The sequence below is a fragment of the Hirundo rustica genome, chromosome 1 (genome assembly GCF_015227805.2).
Source record: "Hirundo rustica isolate bHirRus1 chromosome 1, bHirRus1.pri.v3, whole genome shotgun sequence".
Taxonomy (NCBI): domain Eukaryota; kingdom Metazoa; phylum Chordata; class Aves; order Passeriformes; family Hirundinidae; genus Hirundo; species Hirundo rustica.
The window spans coordinates 57,299,328-57,322,203 of record NC_053450.1 but is presented as its reverse complement, the minus strand read 5'-3'; the positions used below and the strand labels follow the sequence as shown (position 1 = coordinate 57,322,203).

The following is a 22,876-nucleotide window of genomic DNA, read 5'->3' as shown; positions in this document are numbered from 1 at the left end:
ATTATCTAAATGTTTAATCCTTCTACGCACATCATCACCCATTTTATTGAAAATTGCTGCCATAAACTGATACTTTCAGTGCTCTTGTGTTTTTATTTATATAAACTGGGTGAGAATAAACACTGAAACAAATAAAGCAAATCTCTTTGTTTCTTAGGATCACATATATGGGGAAGATAGGTCTTGAACAGAACTTGCAATTCTACATATGCAGAAAACCCATGGTTTTATCCAAGTATCCTTTTGGTAATGACTTTAATGTTTGGAAGCCACCAAAAAGCTTCCTCCATTTTTTGATACCTAAAAGCCCATTTAAGCTCTGCATGCTACTGTAATCATAGGACTGGGTTAAGAAGCTCTACACATTACGAAAGATGCAAGTCATTGAAATAATGTTCATATTTTGAAAATATATACTACTTTCAGGTAATGCGAAGAAACATCAGAAACATGAACCTAGAAACTGGATATTTCCTCAGAAGACATGAATCTTAGCAAAGAAGTTACCTTATCTCTAAAAACCCTAAGCCATTCCTGGATCTATGGGATGGTTGTACAAGATATGCAGAGAAGTCTAGCACTGTGGTACTCCAAAGGAAAACTACAATGGCAAAGTAATATCCAGCAGTCCTGCAAGAAATAACTCTTAAATGAAAGTTAATCAGGCAAGTTACTCTGGACACACAGTACTTCTCTGACTGCCTGTGGCAGATTGACCTTGGCAGGTTGTTAGGAGTCCACCCAGCTCCTTTCTCACTCCCTCTCCTGGAGAGGACAGGAAGAGAAAATTAGATCGAAAAGTTTGTGGCCTGAGGTAAACACAGGGAGATTGCTCACCAATAATTGCTGTGAGCCCAACAGAAACAACTTTGTTATTATTAATATATTACCTTATAAGAATAGAGTAGAATTGTGAGAAAAAAAAAATGGAAAACATCACCTTCTTTACACCCTACCCCTCCCTGACGTGGCTCTCTCTCTCCCGGAGTCCCGGCTCCACTTTTGCTTTGGCTATCTTGAGAGAGAAACCACACGAGGAAGGATTTTTTTCCCTCCAGGGTCCCAAAAGATCTCAAAGGCTGCAAACCTTTCCTTTAGAGAGAGCAGGTTCCGGTCGATGGCAAAAGGAAAGAGTCTGCCCTTGGTCCGGGGGGGAATCACGGCTTTATTCTGGGGTCCTTCCCCCACAGGGTCCAGAGCTCAGTCCAGCCCCCATCCCTGTCCCGGTGCCAAGAGAGCGATCCACGTTCTTCTCCTGGCTTTTACCCAGGGGGAAGGGGCTCGAGGCAGGGACAAGCCACTACCCAATCAGGGATAAGGTGGGAGTGGAACAGAGTTGAGTTACATTCCAGTGTGGGAGGATGGGCTGGGAAAAGGAGCAGAGACAAACCTCGTGATACATGGTGGTACAGAAGAAACGATTACAAAACCCAGTATAAAAGTGAAATACAATATAAACCCAAATAATGCACTACAACATATCCCCTTTTTTTCCCAGGCTCAACTCAACTCATTGAGTCGTAATTCCTCCATGTCCTCCTCTGTTGCCAGAGGGGAGGTCAGTCCATAACAGCTCCTCTGCTGATCCTCCTTCCTCCCACTCTTTCCCTGTTCTAGCACGGGGATCGTCCCATGTGACATTGTCCTTCAGGAACCACTGCAGCATGGGTTCTCTCCATGGAGTACAATCTTCAGGCCAGTATTGCTCTAGCATGGGTCCCCCACGCCAGGCTGCAGTTCCTGCCAGGTGCCTGCTCCCATGTGGGCTCTCTCAGCATCCTTCAGGGCATGGTTGTCTTCTGAAGAGGGAGGTCATCCATGGGGTGCAGGAGGACAATCTGCATCATCATGGTCTTGGAGTGCAGGGAATCTCTGACCTGGCACTTGGGGCACCTCCTTTCCCTCCTTTTCTGGCCTGGGTGTCTCCAGCACTAGTTCTCACTTCTTTTTCCCAGAGCTGCTTTACAGCTTTTACAGCATCTTTAACCTTTTCTAAATATACTTTTATGGAGGGGCCACTATCATAGCTGTGGGGCTGAGCCATGCCCTGGGCTGCAGCCATTTGGAACTCTGTGTGGTATAAGGCAGCCCCTGTTCTGTTCTCTCAGAGGCCACCCCTGCAGCCCCCAGCCACCAAAACCTGGGCACCTACACCCAACAGGCTGCTTCAGTGCTCCCTTAGCTAAACCAAGCACAAGCTGGGGTCTGGTGCACAAGGGTGTCAGCGGTGCACAAGTGAACAGATCAGTGCTACAACTGAAACCTGAGGAGCACAGCCATTGCTGGTGTCAGCTCTACAGATCTCACACGAGTGATGTACGCACAGTACTCCTTAAGGGACACCTTAGCTGGGCATGGCCATCTTTGAATTTGGATAGTATTTGTGATCAGATTGTGAGGCATCCCTGAGCATCTCCAGCCTCAGGTGAAGACAAGGGTGTGATAAACATTAACTATTTTTTGTTCACTGGAGATCAAATAACTCAAGATAACAAGAAGTTACTATGTTACTATCTAAGCTTATAGGCAAACATACCTTCGCCCATTTCTGTTTTCTCTCTCTACTTGCTTAATCAGCTTTAAGTTTCAGGAATTCCAGCTTACAACTACAGCCTTCATCTCTGCAACCACCGAGGGACAGAAAGAGACCCTCCTAGCAACACGTCACACATACATCATCGGAAGAAAGAAGCAAGATAAAAGCAAGACTGAAAAACCTGCCAATTCACGGCAGTTGGTGGAGCGAGACTCCCCTGCCGTCCAGCGCTGTATTTGCCTTTGCTTTGCCTGCTGTAATGTAATAAATTCCTATTAGAACTTTTCTTTGTGTTCATAGTCTATTACAATTTGGTGCCGTGACTCGGATCCACCTGCAAGATAGGACTTTTGGTTCTGCCTGGGGGGGCGCCCCGCCGATCTGTCGGCGGCCCTGGTAGACCCGATTCCTGTCTCGGTTGGACCGACGAACCTAAATTCAAAGCATTAGGCAAAGGAAGCCGGCAGACCCTATAAACTTTGTGCACAAAGGTCCGGACGAAGACGCAAGACGCGTGAGTATCTGTGTGGAAGATTCCGTTCGGTCTGGGTCGGGTATCCTGGAGTGCTGCGAGTGTGTGTGTGAGTGAGAGGAGAACCGGCAGCTCGGATTTTCCAAGTGATTGTGGACCCTCAGTAGTGCGGTTCTCATTGCCCGAGAGGGCGTGAGCCACGAACAAGGGGAAGCGAGTGATTTCCGCACCACGCTTGTGTGAGGGCACTCCAGAAGATGGGACAGGGGAAGAGCAGGCCCTCTACTCCCATAAAACAGATAGCCCACTGGGGTTCATATTAGACAATTGGAAACATTACCCTAACACAGGGGGTAAAGATAAAGCTAAAATGATCCATTATTGTGTGGTAGTATGGAGTGGAAAGGAGATTTCCTGGAATATTTTTTTGCCTATTTTTGGATCATCGGAAGATTGGGTGAGGCAAAAACTCAACTTGTGGGTAAACACTAAAATTCCTTTTAGTCAGGAAGAAAGTGAATATGCTAATGTATAGGTTACAAGACCTGGGGGTGAAGTGCTCCTGTTTCCCCTCAAAGAGGGAGGACGAAAGAAAGACAGGAGTAAAGAGGAAGAAGCCTTACTGATCCCACCTCCTTACATACCCCCTCAGAACCCCCAGATTCCGGATGCACCTCCAATAGAGCCTCATGAAGCAGGGAGTAATCCCGAGCCCCCCGAGGAAGTGCAAGGACCCATAACCCGAAGTCGGGCTAGACAGCATAACCTATATCACCTAAGAGAAATGCCTGTGGGGGGGGGCCAGGGACCTCACCCAGCGATAGGGTTTGTTTCAGTACCTTTGAGTTCTGGGGAAGTTCGAGAATTTAAGAGGGAGATGGGGAGCCTCCTGGAAGATCCTTTGGGGGTGGCCGAGAGACTAGACCAATTTTTAGGACCCAGTATTTATACTTGGGGCGAGTTGCAAGCCATATTGAATATTCTCTTCACGGCCGAGGAAAGAAATATGATTAGACGAGCGAGGATGCAGATACGAGATTCACAACATACACAAGGACCTTTAGCAGACACCAAGTGGCCTTTGCAGGATCCCAATTAGAATCATCAGCAGCAGGATCACAGAATCAATATGCAGGATCTGAGGGGGATAATAGTACAGGGGATCCGGGAAGCGGTGCCTAGGGGGCAGAACATCAACAAAGCATTTAATGAGAGACAGAAAAAGGAGGAGACACCTACGGATTAGCTAGAACGCTTGAGAAAAAACCTGCAGATGTACTCGGGCTTAGATCCTGAGACACCGTTAGAGCAAGCACTACTAAAAACACAATTTGTGGCTAAATCGTGGGAAGATATCAGAAAGAAGTTAGAAAAATTAGATAATTGGCAAGATAGAGACCTAGATGAGCTATTGAAGGAAGCACAGAAGGTATGTGTGAGAAGAGATGAAGAGAGTCACAAGAGACAAGTAAGAATGATGGTGGCAGCAGTAAGGGAGACTACGAGAATTGATGCCCCTCCCAAAACAAGTCAAGTGGCCCAGAGAAATGGGGGAGGGGTTCTCCGGGTAGAGAAAAAGGATGGAGGCGTATGTTTCTACTGTGGGAATGAAGGACACTTTCGGAGAAACTGCAGGAAGCAGCTGAGAGATGAGAGAGTCTTCAAAGAGGACTGAAGGAGTCAGGGGCTTCATTTGCTGGGGACACAGAAACATCAGGAGCCCTTGATAAAATTAAAAATAGGTCCTCAGCAGCAGGAATTTGAGTTTTTAGTAGATACTGGAGCTGAGCGATCGACAGTCCAGGTACTACCGGAGGGATGTAAGATATCAAAGGAAACTGCTCAAGTGGTAGGGGTGAAGGGGGACCCCTTTGAAGTCCCTGTTATTAAGAATGTACTGGTGGAATCGAGGTCCAAAATGGGAATAGGGAACCTTCTGCTAGTACCAGAAGCAGATTATAATTTGTTAAGGAGAGACTTAATTATAGAAATAGGTATTAATATAGAAGTAGTAAATGAGGAAATCAAAATAAAACTCTGTCCCTTGAGGGTAGAGGATAAGGAAAAAAATTAACTCAGAAGTATGGTACACTCCTGATAGTGTAGGAAGGTTGAATATACCCCCCTTCTCGGTAATCATTAAAGATCCAGAGACACCGATAAGGGTTAAACAGTACCCCATCTCCCCAGAGGGGGGTAGGTTGTTTGTAGATGGCTCATCGCGAGTAATTAATGAAAAAAAGGTCTCTGGCTATGCAATAGTTGGGGGAGAAGGACTTGCAGTTATCGAATCAGGCCCTCTAAGTGGATCTTAGTCAGCACAGGCCTGTGAACTTTATACTGTACTGCGGGCATTGCAGTTGTTAAAAGATAAATCAGGTACCATCTATACTGACTCAAAATATGCCTATGGGATTATACACACTTTTGGGAAAATATGGGAAGAACGGGGGTTGATAAACTCCCAGGGAAAAAACCTAGTTCACCAAGATCTAATCAGGAAAGGCCTTGAGGGGACCTAGGAAAATTGCTGTTGTTCACCTGAAAGAGCATCAAAAGGGATTAGATTTTAAAAGCAGGGGAAATAATGCAGCAAATCAAGAAGCAAAAAGGGCTGCTTTGCAGACGTCACAATCTACTCCCCAGAAAGATCCGAAAGCTAAAAAAAAAAAAGAGCGTGAGACTAGCAGAGGGAATTTGAAAAAGATATATAGTTTTACTATGCAGAGAAAAGAAAAGATGAAAAAAAAAAAAAAAAAAAAAAAATGGGGTTGAGAGAAGACCCAGAAGGGGAATGGCGACTTCCAGAAGATAATAGAACTGTACTGCCTAAATCCATAGCTATGGATATTATGAGGAGAATACATAGCAAAACACATTGGGGGGCACAAGCATTGGTAGATCAATTTGCCACCAAACATATGTGTATTGAGGCAGATAACTTGGCAAAGCAGGTAGTGAGGGGGTGCGTCACCTGCCTAAAGGTAAATAGGGCCAATTTAAGAAAAACCTTAATGGGGGGGACGACCTACAGCATACCGGCCATTTGCTAACATCCAACTAGACTTTACTGAGTTACCAAAGACTGGGAGGTATAAATATCTATTGGTAATAGTAGATCACCTAACCCATTATGTAGAGGCATTCCCTACGGCAAGGGCAACGGCATAAACAGTGATCAAGACCCTATTAAAGCAGATTATTCCCAGATATGGGGTCACGGAAACCATTGACTCGGACAGAGGCCCCCACTTTACATCCAAAATAATTAAGGAAACCATGGCAATAATGGGAATACAATGGGATTATCACACCCCCTGGCACCCCCAAAGTTCAAGAAGAGTAAAAAGAATGAATGGAGAAATTAAAAAACAATTGACCAAACTCGTGATTGAGACCAAACTGTCATGGGTAAAATGCCTACCATTAGCATTGCTAATATCCGGACACAACCTAGATCAGATATGGGAATATCTCCACTTGAAATGTTGTATGGAATGCCCTACAATATAGAAGAACCGCAAGATCATCCAAAGTTGAGGGATCAAAATATGAATGTATACATTACCAGCCTAATGAAATATAGGGAAAATCTATAGAATAAAGGAAGGTTAGCTCAGAGACCCCCACTAGATTTGAAACTGCACCAGGTGCAACCAGGAGATTGAGTAATGATAAAGTCCTAGAAAGAAGCAACCTTGGCCCCACAATGGGAGGGCCCTTACCTTGTATTGCTTACTACAGATACTGCAGTCAGAACAGCAGAGAAGGGAGGGACCCATGCTAGCAGAATTAAAGGGCCAGTGAGCAAACCGACTCCTGAGTAGCAAGTAACAAGCAATCCTGGAGACCTGAAGTTACGGATCCAGAGGAGAGATCATCAATGAATGGACACCGTGTAGAATATGCACCAGAACCACACTACACGGAGGAAAGATTAATTTGTAACTCTGATGTTAAGATAAAGTGTAGAGACCCAGAGTGCAATTGTTATCCCTTTGTTTGTTATATTTGTAAAATCTGCGGGGACAGGTGGTGGAGTCATTGTAGGCGAGGAACCCCTCCTAGAGGAATTTGCAGCCCCTGTTGGGTACTGCAGCGGAACATAACTGATTGAATTCTAGAATATAAAGTTAAATATGAAGGATTAGTAAGAGAATCAGAAGAGTGGTGGAGGATTTTTGCATTAGGGATTAAACCAAAATATTATTATTATCACCCTAATGAACCCATCCCGTTCATAGCTGAAATTGTTGACTGCACCTGCCGCACACGCCTAAAGGGAATCCGGTGTGATACACCCCCAGTTAAGTATCAGAACTGGGATTCCTATGTCAAGAGGCAACAGAGTCGCCCCCGGGGACCTCCTGAAGAATATCCCTGCTGCTGAGAAGATGGTACCCCCCGTGGCTCGAGGCAACCGAGTCGACGGGAAAGGCAGAGGGGTAAAAAGCTGTGGAGGAAAGAAACCCCAGGGGTGGGACAACAAAACAATATTTGAGGAATTGCCTCAGGAATAGGAATTAGAGCAAGGACCCTGGGGAGAGAGACAGGTTGCGGTCTATGAAATGGAACAATCCTCAAATATACTCCCATTCCTATGCCCCCAATGATGCTCACCACGTGACCCAGCCGATTACTTTTCTTTTGCTGATGTTATACTTAAGAGGGATTAATGCCTTAGACAATCTACCACACCAGCCCTTTAAATGGTCACTATAGCGATGGGATGACAACGAGATTTTGCAAACTGTAACTACTGTAGGAGCACCCAGTTTCAGAGTAAGATTGTGTGATCTGACCAACATAAATCATTGTAGAAAAGTACTGAACCTAACGGGATTTTACATGTGCCCAAGCTCAAATCACAGTAAAGGATATTGTAATTATCCTGGGGAATATTTTTGTGGATATTGGGGCTGTAAAACAATCGCCTCTGACTGGACACCCAGGGGAGGGCATGATAAATATTTGCAAGCAGACTTTAGACCATGTATATTTAATAAACTGATTACTATAGTGAAAAGCCGGCTGAAAGCGACACATCTTATACTTCTTAGGACTAAGTATGATCAGATACCTAAAGAAGAAAATTTAAAAACTTTAGAGTTAGCTAGACAAGAACTGCAAAGATACAGTGAACAAAAATAAGTAAAAACAAGAGAAATGGGGGAATTGTGATAAACATTAACTATTTTTTGTTCACTGGAGATCAAATAACTCAAGATAACAAGAAGTTACTATGTTACTATCTAAGCTTATAGGCAAACATACCTTCGCCCATTTCTGTTTTCTCTCTCTACTTGCTTAATCAGCTTTAAGTTTCAGGAATTCCAGCTTACAACTACAGCCTTCATCTCTGCAACCACCGAGGGACAGAAAGAGACCCTCCTAGCAACACGTCACACATACATCATCGGAAGAAAGAAGCAAGATAAAAGCAAGACTGAAAAACCTGCCAATTCACGGCAGTTGGTGGAGCGAGACTCCCCTGCCGTCCAGCGCTGTATTTGCCTTTGCTTTGCCTGCTGTAATGTAATAAATTCCTATTAGAACTTTTCTTTGTGTTCATAGTCTATTACAAGGGGAAGGACATGCAGATGTTCAACATCTGAAATTCAGACACAGGGAAAGTCAGAATGATCACTCAGACTCACTCTCATTTGAAGGTACTTATAAAAATGTTGCCTTGGAAGAGGTATAGAACAGCAACAGGAAAAAGACTCAAGTCATAACACCTCCATGGTTCCTGTAGGCCTGTTTGGGGTGGCAGAGAGGCAGCCAAAGGCCCATTCAGTCCAAGCTAGAGCATGAGCCAGCCTTTTGCCTTTAACCAGCTTGTTTTTCATTCTGTGTGTATGAAATAACTCATGTCCTTCACCTGCCTCTCAGCACCGTGGTGCAACTTTAATAAAAAGGGCAGCAAATCCATTCTGTGTGTCACACCCTTCACATGCTGCAAGTGCTCAAGTACCTACTGGAAATCCTTGCCAAGAGAATCAGTGCCTGTGGTCCGGGTGCCATTTCCATTATTAAACATGGATTTATTTAATGTCAGTATTAAACAGGCTACTAATAGCCAAAATTCACCCAGTCGTAGTTAGCATATTAAACGGAGGTAAGCTTCCCTGTTGTTATCCTTAAATCCAAAGGATTTATCCATAAATTCAAAGTAAACTTAAAAGCTTCTTGGAAAAAGAAGCTTTCATATTGAGAGTTCTAAATTCTGAACAAACTTGACAAGTCTTTTCTCTCTGTCAAATCTATATTCTCTGGAAGAAAACAGGAAAGAAAAGGAATGTCCACATAGCCAAATACATATAACAAAGAAAGCTAAGGCAAAGACCATGGTAAAATATTTCTAATAGTAATGTACAAAATAAAGTCCAGCACTATCCATATGAAACAGAGACATCTGAATTTATTATATTAAACCCAAGATCTAACCTATATAATCATACAGATGATAAGAAAATGGCATTCTATTTCACTTATACAGAAAAATAAGGACTAAGTCAAGCAAGTAAAAATATAAATATGCAATTTTACAAGCCTTGATATTCAAGCTTCATTTTTTTTTATAACTGGTGGTTCTTATCTAAAAATTAAAATAATGGCTTGTAAAATCTTCAGGTTAAAACAAAAATTCTTGAAAAAAATTCACCTATTTCATGATATCTTAAAGGCAATGTATAAAAATGAAACAACCTTTTTTCTTCTATCAGTAAATCAAGAACTATAAATTCAGTGTAGTCCACAACAAATTCACAAATGCTTAAAAATCCAAATAATCTTTAGATTTGTTCTGAATTTTAAGTGACTTTTAGTCAACTTTGGTGTTATGTAGCTTAAAGTTAGCTTTGTAAAACTTGAAAAAAATTTTCTTTTCCTCAGTATTGATACACTTTGATAATTACAGTTATGTCACTGGGTCCTCTGATGTTCAAATTCTATAAACAATTGTATAAACTGCAACTAATTGGCTATGCTTTGAGAAATAGGGTTTCAGTTAATTCAAACTAAAAAGAATTTTTCCAAAGCTGGTCTGTAGAAATTCCTCTACAATTTTGCCCCCCTTTTTTTTTTGGTGTTTTATTTTTTTAAAATCTCAGTCGAGACAGAGGTTCCAAGTTAGAGCAGATCTTGGTTGCAATTTGCACCAATGTAACCAAGTTTTGAGAAAACAAAGACATAAAGAATCAAGTGTTCTCCATGTAACAGCGGTCTAACAATAGTTTCACTTTATGTGTAGGGCTTTTGTTTCTGGATCTGGGAACAGCATATGGGCAATTCCTCTTACTCTCGGAGGTCAGATTCCATTATATCTGACCTCCACATTACAAATTAGCAAACAAAGCCATTTGTGAGCCTTCACTGCTTGCTACTGTTATTCATGCAAATCTGCTGCAATGTGCCATTTAGGACAGTCCTTGTTGTAGCCCAACTACACCACGATCTATGCCAATGACCAACAGACTGAGATACAAAGAAAGAAACAAGAAGTTATCATCGATTTTTCCAGCTGTCCACACCTGCTGGCATTAATAGCAGAAGTATCAAAATAAATGAGTCAGTCCTTGGTGGAGGACTTGGAGGACTCTGTTGTTTCTTGGAGGTCTCACCCCCAAGAAACAACAGAGAGAAGCCTGCAGGGAGAAAGGAGAAAAGGTGTGAATTCAGTTTATCAGGAGGTTCAGAGCTGTTAAAGCCCCAGGTATGGGGGGGAAGAAAAGAAAAAAAAAGTTTATATTAAGAACCAGGTATATTTAAATTCAGCCTTCCTAGATGCTCATTTATGTTTTATTTTTTCATAAGGCATACTTAAAGACAATTAAATATTATTTAAATAACAGCATTGATTGATTTTAGTGTAGCACTTTATTTAGAGTATTTTTGGTTCAAATGCTGTAAAATCCAAGGATCTTTAGAAAGGGTATGTGCTATGCCATGAAGATGCCCATTTAAAATATATTGAATTGGGAGAAGCAGGTAGGAGGACACTAGTTGTTTTGGAGTTAACCTCAAATAGCAGAATCTTAAGCGTGATTGTTATAACCACCTAAATGCAAAATCTGTAGTAGGGGCAGTCACACTACATTAACTCCTCTTTTTGATGATAACCAAGTGCTCTGTACTAGAGAGTGTAAAAAATAGTCATGTAGCAGCCAAGAGATGGGCTGTTTGATCTTATAAATTCATTCTGTATATAATTTACATAATTTTCTGTGACTCAGCAGTTGTTTATAAAACAGCTTTCACTATATAAAACTTCATAGATTCTGAGCCAAGTGCCTTTACAGCATATATCCCTTCAAGCTTGGCTTTAAATTATGGACATTTCCATGTAAAAGAAAAAATAATCTATTTTATGTTGTTAATCATAAAGGGAAAAAAAATCCAAAATTTGATGGCACATTGATGTATGTGTGTGGAACGTGCAGCACATTTGCATAACAAACGAGTTACATAATCTCTAAGGTAACAAATCAAGATAACTGCATTTCTGTTTTCCTGGCTCTTCCTGTCCCCAAGTTTTGCTGTCTTCACTATATGTATATGGGAATTATTACATGTAATATGTAGTAGAGTACAGCTAATAAGTCTCCACTGAAAGGCTTACAACCAGTTTCCTTACTACCAGTGCTTTTATGTCCCACTCTCTTTTGCTGGAAAAGTTTAAGGTGCAAACCAATGGGAAAATTTTCCTGTTTCAGTTATATAAATGTAGTTCAGTATAGTAATTAGGATTTGCTATTTAGGACCTTCTCATATGTTTAGGATTTCCAATGGAGATTTTACAAATCATAAAATCACAGGAAATTTAGAGTAGTAATTTCTATGAAAAAAATAGGAAAAAGGACAAATATTGGGACATTAGATTTTTAAAATATATAATATACAACTAATAATGAAAGAAGTATAATACAATGAACATGACTGACCATATTTTTATCTCTTTTTCCTCTTTTGTAAGTTTAATGGCCAGCCCTTCCAGTGTTTCAAGTCACAGACCCAGCAATTTCAGTGATGCATGAGAATAAACCCATCCACACAATTATAAATCTACCTCAGTGCTTTCGTAAAATATAAAACTATAAAAGTACTGTATTTTCTGCCTTCACTGAGCGCCTCTATCCCAGCCAAGGGTCAGATTGCTCTAAAAATTTGACCTTCTTTAAAAATTTGATCTGCTCCCCTGTATGCAAATAAAATAGCAATTTAGGCATAGACATTTTCTATCTGATTTAGCTGTAATTAGATCACTCATAATTCCTAAGAGGATTTTTTTTGTTGTTTAATTGTCATAATGCTATAGCCAAACTACAAGTTATAGCTGTGTAATTTATTATTGCATAATACAGTATATCTGAAAATCCACAGTACCTTGTTGTTTGTTGTTTCTACGTTTTTTCCATGCCGTTTGCCAGGAACACGCACTAAAATGCATCCTGAAATGCTGCACTGTTCATTGTAGCTGTTCTGATACACTGATGAGTTTAAACTATCTCTAATATCAATACCTTTTATTTCCAAAACTAGTCACATCCGGGCACTTAAGAGTGTTTAGTTCATCTGGGCCAGTATTTTTTTTCTTTTGAAGTTATGAACGATTTTCTCAAACAAGGAAGTTCTATTAATACAAGTTTACAGGCAAGAAGCCCATGTCTATGTTCTCCTCTGACTCATCTCTTATCAAAAGAATGAGCGTCAGCTTTAGAAAACTCTATTTTACAACTGCAGCCTGAAACTTCAAAACTGTTTAGAACCTTTCAAAGTCAAAAATTTGCAATGTTAACATCCCAGATTAGACAAAGAGTAACACAGAGAGAAAAATTCACTGGCTATATTTGTGTCATGAAATGAAACAGAGACGGGATTTATCATACCTGATCAACATCTGCGTGAACACCCTATCTAAAACTGGTAATCTATTTAAAGCACTGCCCAGTGTGGGATGCTTCATCTAAAGAGGAAGTCTCGCTACTCTCTCAAATTCCAAGTTAATTGTGTAATGCTGTTGAAAGCTTAGGAGATACAAGTATTTCCTAAATTGACCAAATACTAAGCTGAGCTCTGGGGCTTCCTTAAGGCCCAGGACTCTGCCTGAGACCATAGCCAGGATGTGGCTCCCTGGCATCCCCTCCTGTACTTGCTCCCTGTCAAATACACAGCCAACAGCTGCATTCGACTTCTCAATCAGCTCAAAGCAGAAGAAATTACTAAAATGATTCCATGAAAAAAGTGAAAACTAGAGACAGGAGGCTTTTAATGAAAAGCCAGACTTTAGGCTGAAATATAAGCAGAATGTTGCTAGTAAAAAGCATGTGTGACTCTGTGTCGGCATCCTCACTCCTGCAAGTTTTACTTAAAAATCTTTCACACTTGAGGACTGGGTCTCTTCTAGAAAGGGACATTTTAGAGCTGCTGAATGAGATAGCTTGCTTTGCTAACTATGAAAACTGTCACATCCATAACAAATAACTTGTGATGAAATATTTAAGTAACAGGTTCTTTTTGGATTTCTAGTGGCACTCTTTCAGAGAGCACACAAGCCTGCACAGACTATAAAGGCAGTGGAATTTCTTCAGTAGTGAATTACTGCTCATTATATCAGAAAGAATTGTAAATGTAGCTGTATATTTATTGTAATATTTTATCTTAGAAGTAGTGGAACAGCTGGGGTTATCTCAGTATCGCCCTACTTAGCTCCACTTTTTGAAGATGGTAATTGTAAAAAAATTTCAGCATGAATGTTTACCATATAAGGCTTTATAGCTGGAAAATATTTTTAAAATTAGTTGTAAACCATTGCTTAAATTATTTCTGACTTGATCTGAATAAAATATAAACCAAAAATATTTTGGGACTGAGTTGTACTGATGGATATTTTTCTCCCGCTGTTCTGAGTCCTAGCATTTTGATATCAGGATTTGACAGTTCTATTTTTCTGAAAGGCCAGCAAAATGTTAAAGAGAGATCCCCAAAACAAAAAAAATAGGTTCTTTTTGAAAAATAACCAATATACACCTTAGGCTGCTGTGTAATTTGCAGTGATGTCAGTGGGCTTGCATTTTTATGTATTACAGCTTGAAAATCACATTGATTAATCCTGAATTTCTTTAGAGACAGAAAAGCTTTTAGAAACTGATATTTTAAGAACAGGCATAAAAATGAATACATGTCGAAATTGCACAGGGGAAGAAGGTTTGAGACAAACAACATGCTACCCAGTGATAAATATATAGAGGGTGTTAGAATCAGAGTCTGTTGTCTGTCAGGAATGAAGATGTAAGTATGCAAAATGGAATGCAGAAAAAAAAATCATCTTTATAAAAATATATCAAGAAAACAAACAAACAAACAAACAAAACACCCACAAAAAACCCAGAGTATTTACAGAAGCCAAACAGTTGAAATAGGCTAAATAAAACCTTCATAAATACTGGACGGTACATTTTTCTCCTTTATGCAGAAATGAGCTGGAAGACTTTCTAGACTTTCATTCATTTGTAATTTCTATATGTGGGTATTGCAAAACTGCCTAGCAACACTGAGTGTCCAGTCCCTTATTGTTAACAGGATTGAAATATCTAGCTCTGTTAGCTTGTTATGAAAACTCTGAGCCCTAATCCATCATATTGTGTTTAAAAAGATACTTTGTAAAACATCTACAGACTTTAAGGAACTAAAGGATGGTTTTTATCCTCTCTTCTGTTAGTGTCACAGATCATGTATTTCTTTCTTTAATACTTAAGACAGTTACTGTACCAGTGAAGTAATTTACTTCATTACATTTTCTCTTAATGTTCCTCAAGAAGACATGCAGGAAATCAATTTTCCTTCTTACTATGGACTGAAAGTAAATTCTATGTTGCTCTTTACCTGGCGTCCCAGGTTTTGCTGCTTGCATCAGTGATGGCTGAGTTTAGAAGGAAAAGCAGGAATCTGGAGTATGCATCAGGTATTTCGAAAAACTATTTTGAAACATTGCAGAATGAACTAAAGACAATTGTTGGCTTAATAGATGAGAAAAATGTTTTCAAGGGATAACAGCCAGCTTCTGGGGATTTCTTTGCTATTCTTTCTTTTTTCCCTCCCCACTGAAGACAGTCAGTTGTGATAACACACCTAGTGACCAAACAGAGGTCGATGACAATTCTTCTGAGTATCTTCTGATGTGACTGCTAAATCATGTTTCTATCTTTTGCACATGTGTCTCCCATTTTCCCAAATTGTGCTTCTGCTGTACTTCAGTCCTCAGGGCAAAGAAAAGCAGTCTTGTCCTGTGTTGAAAGTCAAGTGTAATGGCCTGGTTGCCAAGAGGGGTGCATTAAATCTCTCCACTTTTAGAACATTGCCTTTAAAAACATAACCAACAAAATAAAACAAAAAATAGAAAAACAAATTTAAAAAAATGAATTAAAGCCAATTTTCATTAGTTGGCATGCACTGAAAACCATGTACACCACCAAGCTAGTGGGTGTACATAAACACAGCGGTGAGGCTGCAGCTGGGCTTCAGACAGAAGTATGCTGCTGCTAAAGCAGAGCAGGATCATGTCATTTTGGAGTGTACAACCTATCAAGCGGTAATTTGAGGCTAGATTGCAATTTTGACCTCATGCTAGCAGTGAGGAAGATGAGCTGTATGCTAAGAGCAGTTCCCAGCACTGCTCCCTGTTGTGCTGGGAGTGCACACAGAGCAGCTGCTGCTGCCCTCACCAGAGCTGTGCACACCCTCTCCCACAGCAGCCCATCTCCGCTGACATCTGGGTACAAACAGCATCATCACTTGAATCGTGTCAAGGCTGCTGCCTGCCATTAATCAAATTTCTGTCATCACTTTTGTCAGGTCCTGATGAAACAGATGAAGTTCTGAAGAGAGCAAAATAAGGAAACAGAAGAATGTGCTATTCTTCTTCATTCCTCTCACACATTTATGGAGAATTGCTAGCCAACAGCTTGTCATTTCATTGAGACATAGCTATGCAGTGATACAGCTTTCAGACGGTTAAATGGGTGGCTTGCAGCTAAAAGAGAAATCTGGGAAGAACAATCTGAGACCAAACCTCTCACTGAAACACCACCACCTAAATGCTGTTTCATCCATAAATAGTGAGGTGATATGAACCCACAGCCATCCTTGTACTAAAGTAAGGCCCCTGACTTGGGAGAATTACAAGATTGAGAGCTAAGAAAGTGATTTGTGGCTCATATTGGACAAAAAATTATCTAGCACTAGTCCCAGAGAATCTACATGCTCTTTTCTGAAAGGGTCATACAGCTCAAATGGATTCTTAGTAAAATTAGTTATTTTCTAATCGTAGAGCTAATTAAATTGTAAAGAGAGACCCATTGGCATTGGAAACAATATTCACATTCATCAGACACAGCCTTCTTATTAAAAGAGCTGTTGAACTACTTTAGGCTGGCTGAACCTCTCTACACCTGTCTAATTCAGGTGTCTTCCAGCATCTGTGGAGAATATTTGCCTAGCGGAAATGACATAATTTCAAGGCATGTTTTTGTGACAAATGTCTCTCTTAGGGATAAGTATATATCAGCTTCCTTCAGGCAGTGAACAACACAATAGACAGATACTGGGATACTCTTTCCTCTGCTCCTGACATTAGCAACGGGAAGGTGTATATATAGCTAAGTGACCCTTTTGCTTCATCCTACATTCAATACACAGGAATTAAATCACTAAAAATCCACAACAAGAAAAAACAAAATTAAAAACCACTCATAAACTAAATCAAAACTAAAAAACAATGAGACAAAAACCCTTCAAAAATATCATCATGTAAGGAAATGCAGATTTCTGTACCATAAAGTGAAGAAGAGAAATATTGTCCAACAAAAGCAATGCTGGGTCTCCTAGTGGCCACCATTACATTATTCATTAAAATGTCAGTGTATTCTTCTTCACTAAACATAGGGCTTTGGAACACTTAAATACTACCTGCAAACAGAATGACTTTTCTATGAAAAAAATAAAGTTAAAACATCGTATAGTTTTGTCATGGTTTCATCCAAATATGCATATTTTATGTGAAATTTGCTACTAGTTATAGATAAATGCGTGAACTAAGATGGTAAAGAATTCCGTACTGAATAAAAATATTTTTAGCCCAGCATGTGTCATATATATCGTATGTTTAGGATGCTATTAATAAAGTGTTCCTATATGAAACAAAAAAAAAAAGGCATTGGCAAGGATTGAAAAAATATAAATTTTTTGTCATTTACACTTTAAAAACCAATTCACTGATAAGAGCAGAAAGCTTTCCATATTTTCCTGCTCATGAATACTTCAGATTATTACCATCCCTTAAAAGTTTATATTTGAAAACAAATCTATGGAAAATGCATGCCATCAGACAATTGACTCCTTTAGGCAGACCTGGCAAAATTCGAGTTAAAAGAAGGTGGAAATTAGAGACAGGTGAAGACAGGCTTAGTGGAAATCTTTTCCTGGTATTACTTATACAGACATGGATACAGATATAATAATAAAATTAAAATAGATATATAAACCCATGGTGCTGGTGAAACATAAGTAGTGTTGATAACAAAGCTACAATGTTCCAACATATGACCTCTTCTTCACTGAGTGCAACTGAAGTTTCTGTGGTTTATATTTACCATGCTAACCTGGTGAAATTAAGATCAGAAAAAAAAAAAAAATACAGTAAAAGTGACAGGTTTGCAGCTCTGCTGGGTGTCTCTCTATCGGTGTCTCATTTATTCTCTCAGGCTACACATGCCAGTACAGTAACAGAGAGCACTCAGCTATCTGCAAAAGAGCACATTTCCCCTCAGCTCTCTGTCATTCATTGCCTACTGAAGACCGCAGAGACTTGATTTTGCTGATAATCAGCCCTGTAGTTAATTCTGGAGGCAGAATACAGTCCATTCAGCTCACTGCTTGGCAGCTATTCTGACTTAGCAGTGTGACATTAGCTAAAACTTATTTTTGTCAGTTCACTAACAAAATATCACTAGGTGAAGGCATACATATGGTTACATTTTTAAATTGACTTCTGAAAAATGTTCTCAGGATATTTGGAAAAATGCCTGTTTTAAAGGCAGAACTGAGGTTTAGTACAGAAAACAGGTTTTCTGCATATGCAATACAAGTGCTACAGGTGAACTTGAGTATGATGCTTTTGAAAAAGTGTTTACAGGATCAAAAAAAGAACCTTAAGAGTTGCCATTCAAAACACACCAGCAGATAGTTTTCAATTTGTGGCAATTCAATGGGAGATACAAGGCTGAGCAGGAAAACATGTAGGGAATAAAACAGAATGACAATTATATAAAAAAGTTAGATCAATTTACAGATGAAATTATCAGCAATAAATATCTTAAAGATCTGTAGTCATTAAAAAATGTACATATTTTTCCAAGACTGTTTAATTGTCTTAACAAGCTCTGAAAGCTTGCCAAAAAATTGAGAAGTCTCACATTGTTCATGTTACTGTCCAAGAACATTCAGGCAATTACAGCTCTTGCAGATGTCATGATGTCAGATTTGTGGGCAATGACAAGCCATGTGATTTTCTGCTGCCTTCACAAACACCAACTGATCAATGCGCAGTATTAATCTCCAAAAGTTACTGTGCCTATATAAAAGCATGCAGTAAAAAATGAAACAGCAACAGCAATACAGAGGTCAAAGGATGGGGTTGTGATATACTTGGAGTCCAAGATGCAGTTTCAAAGCCTATGAAGGTCACATGAGAAATCTAGAAATCAAATCTGTGTTAGGGAAATAATTATAAGTCTATAAAAAGTTATTAAAAGTAAGTCTAAATCTGTAATCCATGCATACACCACTTCAAAACCATGCTTAAGTTAGAAATCCAAATATTTTTATAATTTTTATGATCTTGATTACAGACTTTTTTTCCAGCAAATTTCTTTTGATCATAAGATAGAGAACATCCAACTCCACTGTCAAACACTTCAACATATGACTATTGTGTTTTCAACATTTTTTCAAAAGCTAGAAAAGTTGAGAACATAAAGTATGTAATTCCAGCTGCATCTCCAGTCAAATCACTGCAGTTTGAGTATTTCTTTTGAGAAATTGTGCCCTACTCAAGCCAGGACACAATTTACACTACAATAATTGCTTCAGTGATTTTTTTCCCCTCTTGTCATTTCTGCCTGATGTGAATCTACAGTGTTTGAAGCATGCAAGCCCCGTGCATGAAGAGCAGGCCACCTCTCTTTTGTGTGATGAGAACCATAATTTTGAGAAATGTGGTAGATTCTTGAAAAGACAAGAATCTTGGTTGGAAACAGAATCTCATTTCTTCTTTCTTTGGCACTACTTTTGGTTATGTATTAATTCCAAAAGAAGAATAACATTGGAGAAAAACAATAAATGTGAGGCACTAAACACTGGCTTTATTCTTCTTATGAAGTTAAACAATGGCCAAGCTTGTGAAAATGTGGCTGTGATGTGCAGGATAATGACATGAGTTTGCAAAACTCCCTTTCTGAAGTAAATAAAGAGTATTACTTAGATTGCAGATACTATTATTACTAATTAACAGTGATAATATTCAAAATTATATTGAGCTTTATTAATGTCACCCCAAGTTTTTACAAGGCCATAAATTAATGATACAAAATAACTACTTCATCAGTATTTTAAGAAATTATTTCCTGTTTTGACTTAGTCTTGGTAATTTAATACAGTTACATCAGAATAAAAACAAAATGTCATAATGTGGGCTAAAATGTGAATATTTTCCAAATCCAAAAACTTATTACTTAAATGTTTATCATTTGCAATGATGTACAGCATTAGTATTAGTAGAAAAGAGTAACCTCTATGACAATTTTACAGTTCTCAAGAATATACTGTTTCCCAGAACTGTAAAGCATCTTCAGATGTTTCATATTATCCAAGCAATAAACCACAGAGGCAGGTCCTTTTAGAATAAACTGTCTTTATGAAGCAAGTGCAGTAAACCATGTGGTAAATTATAGAAAAGTAGTCGAGAAGCTCCCTGATACAAACTAAAATGCAAGATGTTTTAATAACATCAAAGGTTTTATCAGCGGTTTATTAATTTTAAATGTCATAACCATAAACTTGTTCATAAAAAGGAAAATAGATGTGGCAATTATGTGCCCTGAGTCAAAATTCCTGTGCAATACACTGTGCCCTCAAGTGAAGCAAAGCAGTTATGTACATTAGGCATTGCATTGCCAGCTCTTTCTGTGAAGTAGATGCAGATTCAATTCATGGCTGTTTAATCCAGCCTTTTCATTTTGGGGGAAAAAAAAAAAAAACACCAAAAAAACCCCAAAAGAAACCCACAACCACAACAGCAAAAGCCCCACAAATGTGAAAAATGCCAATGTTTGGTTTAATTTGTTTTTATATATCTGAGAGAAGATGCTTGTGATACCTGTGAAACAGTAATTAAAAAATCAGATGAGAATAAGAAATGCCTTTCCAGGGGGCACTGATCTTGTTGCACTGAGTGATGACCACAGGCACTGCTGGGGGAGAGCTGCTTTCCCCTGTCTGAGTGCCCTGTCCTGCCCAGAGACCACAACCACTGCCTTGGTAGGTCACTGGGCACATCCCTGCCTGTGCTTCCAGTGCCTATGGGCCTGTTCCCATAAATTTGTCTAACCTTCTCTTTTCGACTTTACTGGTATTGTCTGCATTGAAAACCTCCTGTGCCAACAAATTCTGCAAGTGCATCACCCATAAAAAGGTGGTTTTATAGGTTTTAAACAAACACCAAGGAAGAAAGATTTTCTCAGTTAGGTTTCTTGAAGGCCTTTTGTTTTGTATTTCATGGTAGACATATTGATATTGACTAACTCACCAAATACAATAATCTGTATGAAATTAAATTGTCTAGCTATTATTTAGGTGCAACTGTTTTTTCTGCATCACTCTATAAGCCAATTGCATATCTGCATATGCAATTCAGCACAGAAGATAGATCCAGTTAAATGGAATATTAAATAGGAAAACAGAGAAATTAGAAAGTCTTGCTAGGGAAGAAAATATAAACAATAAATTAATAATGTCATAAATAAGCTTCCAAATTTGCATCTGCTCTGCTGCAAATACAAACATTTATACCACATATTTTGGTTCAGTATTTTGTACCTGATTTAGAAGCAGCAAAATTCAGGAATTTTCACTAAAGTACCTGTTGAGATCATGTCACAGACTTTAAGATAATGCAATTACATGCTATTCCTGTCTGCAGAAAAAAAGGCTCCATTGGCATTAAAAGAAAACCTTTACAAAACTGCTATCATCCTACTAATTAAGAATACTAATTTCAGGAACTTGGTAGCCAGTTAAAGCAATAAACACACAGCTTTTGTAAGCATTCAAGTTGTCTTTACTGTGAATATGCACTAGATCCACTACAGACTGCATATATAGGTAACCAACAGTTGGGTTTTTTGTTTGTTTGTTGGTTGTTGTGGTTTTAATTTCAGATCCTGATGTAATTTTTTACCAATAGTAGCTAGCAAACGGAAAAGGATGAGAAAGCTTGGGGTGAGAGCAAGAAAGGAAGGACTTCAGATTGAGAAATGATACTTTTAAATGGACTCAAACAAATTGGGAGGCAGATTAGAGAAATAGATTAACATACAAGGAAAATTTTGTTATATGGGGAAGATCTCATCTCAACTCTCTTGTTCATTTCTGCCCCCTCTCATTCCCAATACTGTGGTATCTTTGTTTTCCCTTTTTCCTTTTGGTAATTTCTTTCAGCTGGCACATGACAAGGTTCATTTTAACTATAGAAATCAGTGATGTTTGGGCATCGTAGTCCCTATTTGGTGTTACCACCAGAGAGGTACTGGGAATTTATGGAGGGTTTTTTTTTTTTTGCATTTGACATGCCCTGATGTTTCTCTGTTCAATTGCTGCTTCTTGAGATAGGTGAAAAGCCAGACAGCAGTGAATTTCCCAGAAAACTGGAAGTTGCAACAGTTAAGTTCAGAAGTACAATAAAGATACTATCACTAATGGTATCAAGTCCCTGTCAGATAGTGTGTTTGATATCTTGATCTTCAGAGAACTTTTGGAATGCAAAAGGAAAGAAGTCAGAGCAGTAAAGAAGGGAAAAAAAAAAGGTTATGAATAGACAGCTTTGAAAAAAGGATGCAGAGATAATAAGACTTCATCCTGTAATGAATGAGTCACAGAAATAATAAATAAAAAGAAGACTGAAAACTTCTTAAAAAAAACTCAGTACAAGTTTTTTCAAACTCCTCTCTCTGTATGAGATTTGAAAGAAGGGAAAATTAAAATTACAGTGCATCCTATATTGAAAGTGCTAAAAGATGGCTTTTGTAAAAGAACTGCTACAAAACTGTGAGAATTACAAAACATCCTCATTTGTGCACCTGCACTTACATGCTAAAATATCATGCACATAGATGCACAGGAATATCCACTGCTCGTCTACCCTTCATCAGTTTATTGGGATAGAACCCATCTGACACAGAAGATATTAAAAAAAAAAGTTATTTGAATTATAGAAACCAAGCTTGTGAGGAGTCAGGAGTAGGCAGCTCTTTAAAGTTCATCTTATGCAGAGTGCAGGAAGGAACAAGGGACAATGTAAATGAGATCAGTGACTAATTCTCCCAGTGGTGGAACTCCTACACATTTGATCTGCAGATCAGTAAGAATATACTTGGAAGAACAGACACCTATGTTAAATAATGCCAGTGGAGAGGAAGAAGTCAAACTGGCTTCAGAAGTAGTCATAGGAATATACAAGCTAAAGGGAGGTAAGAGGGAAAGCAAAGCTGCTAGTGTGAGTCCAAACCAGGAGATGCAGACAGAGGGAGTCAGAGCTC

General features: G+C 39.0%; 1 protein-coding gene across 1 annotated transcript in view; it reads right to left on the bottom strand.

Annotated features, from left to right (window-relative positions):
- SOCS6 (suppressor of cytokine signaling 6) overlaps positions 1–12,406 on the bottom strand; it is a 51,066-nt gene extending 38,660 nt beyond the window's left edge. The window contains exon 1 of the mRNA XM_058420824.1: positions 12,393–12,406. The gene's annotated coding sequence lies outside the window, so the exon portion shown is untranslated. The remainder of the gene's footprint in view (positions 1–12,392) is intronic.
- Positions 12,407–22,876: the final 10,470 nt, after the last annotated feature.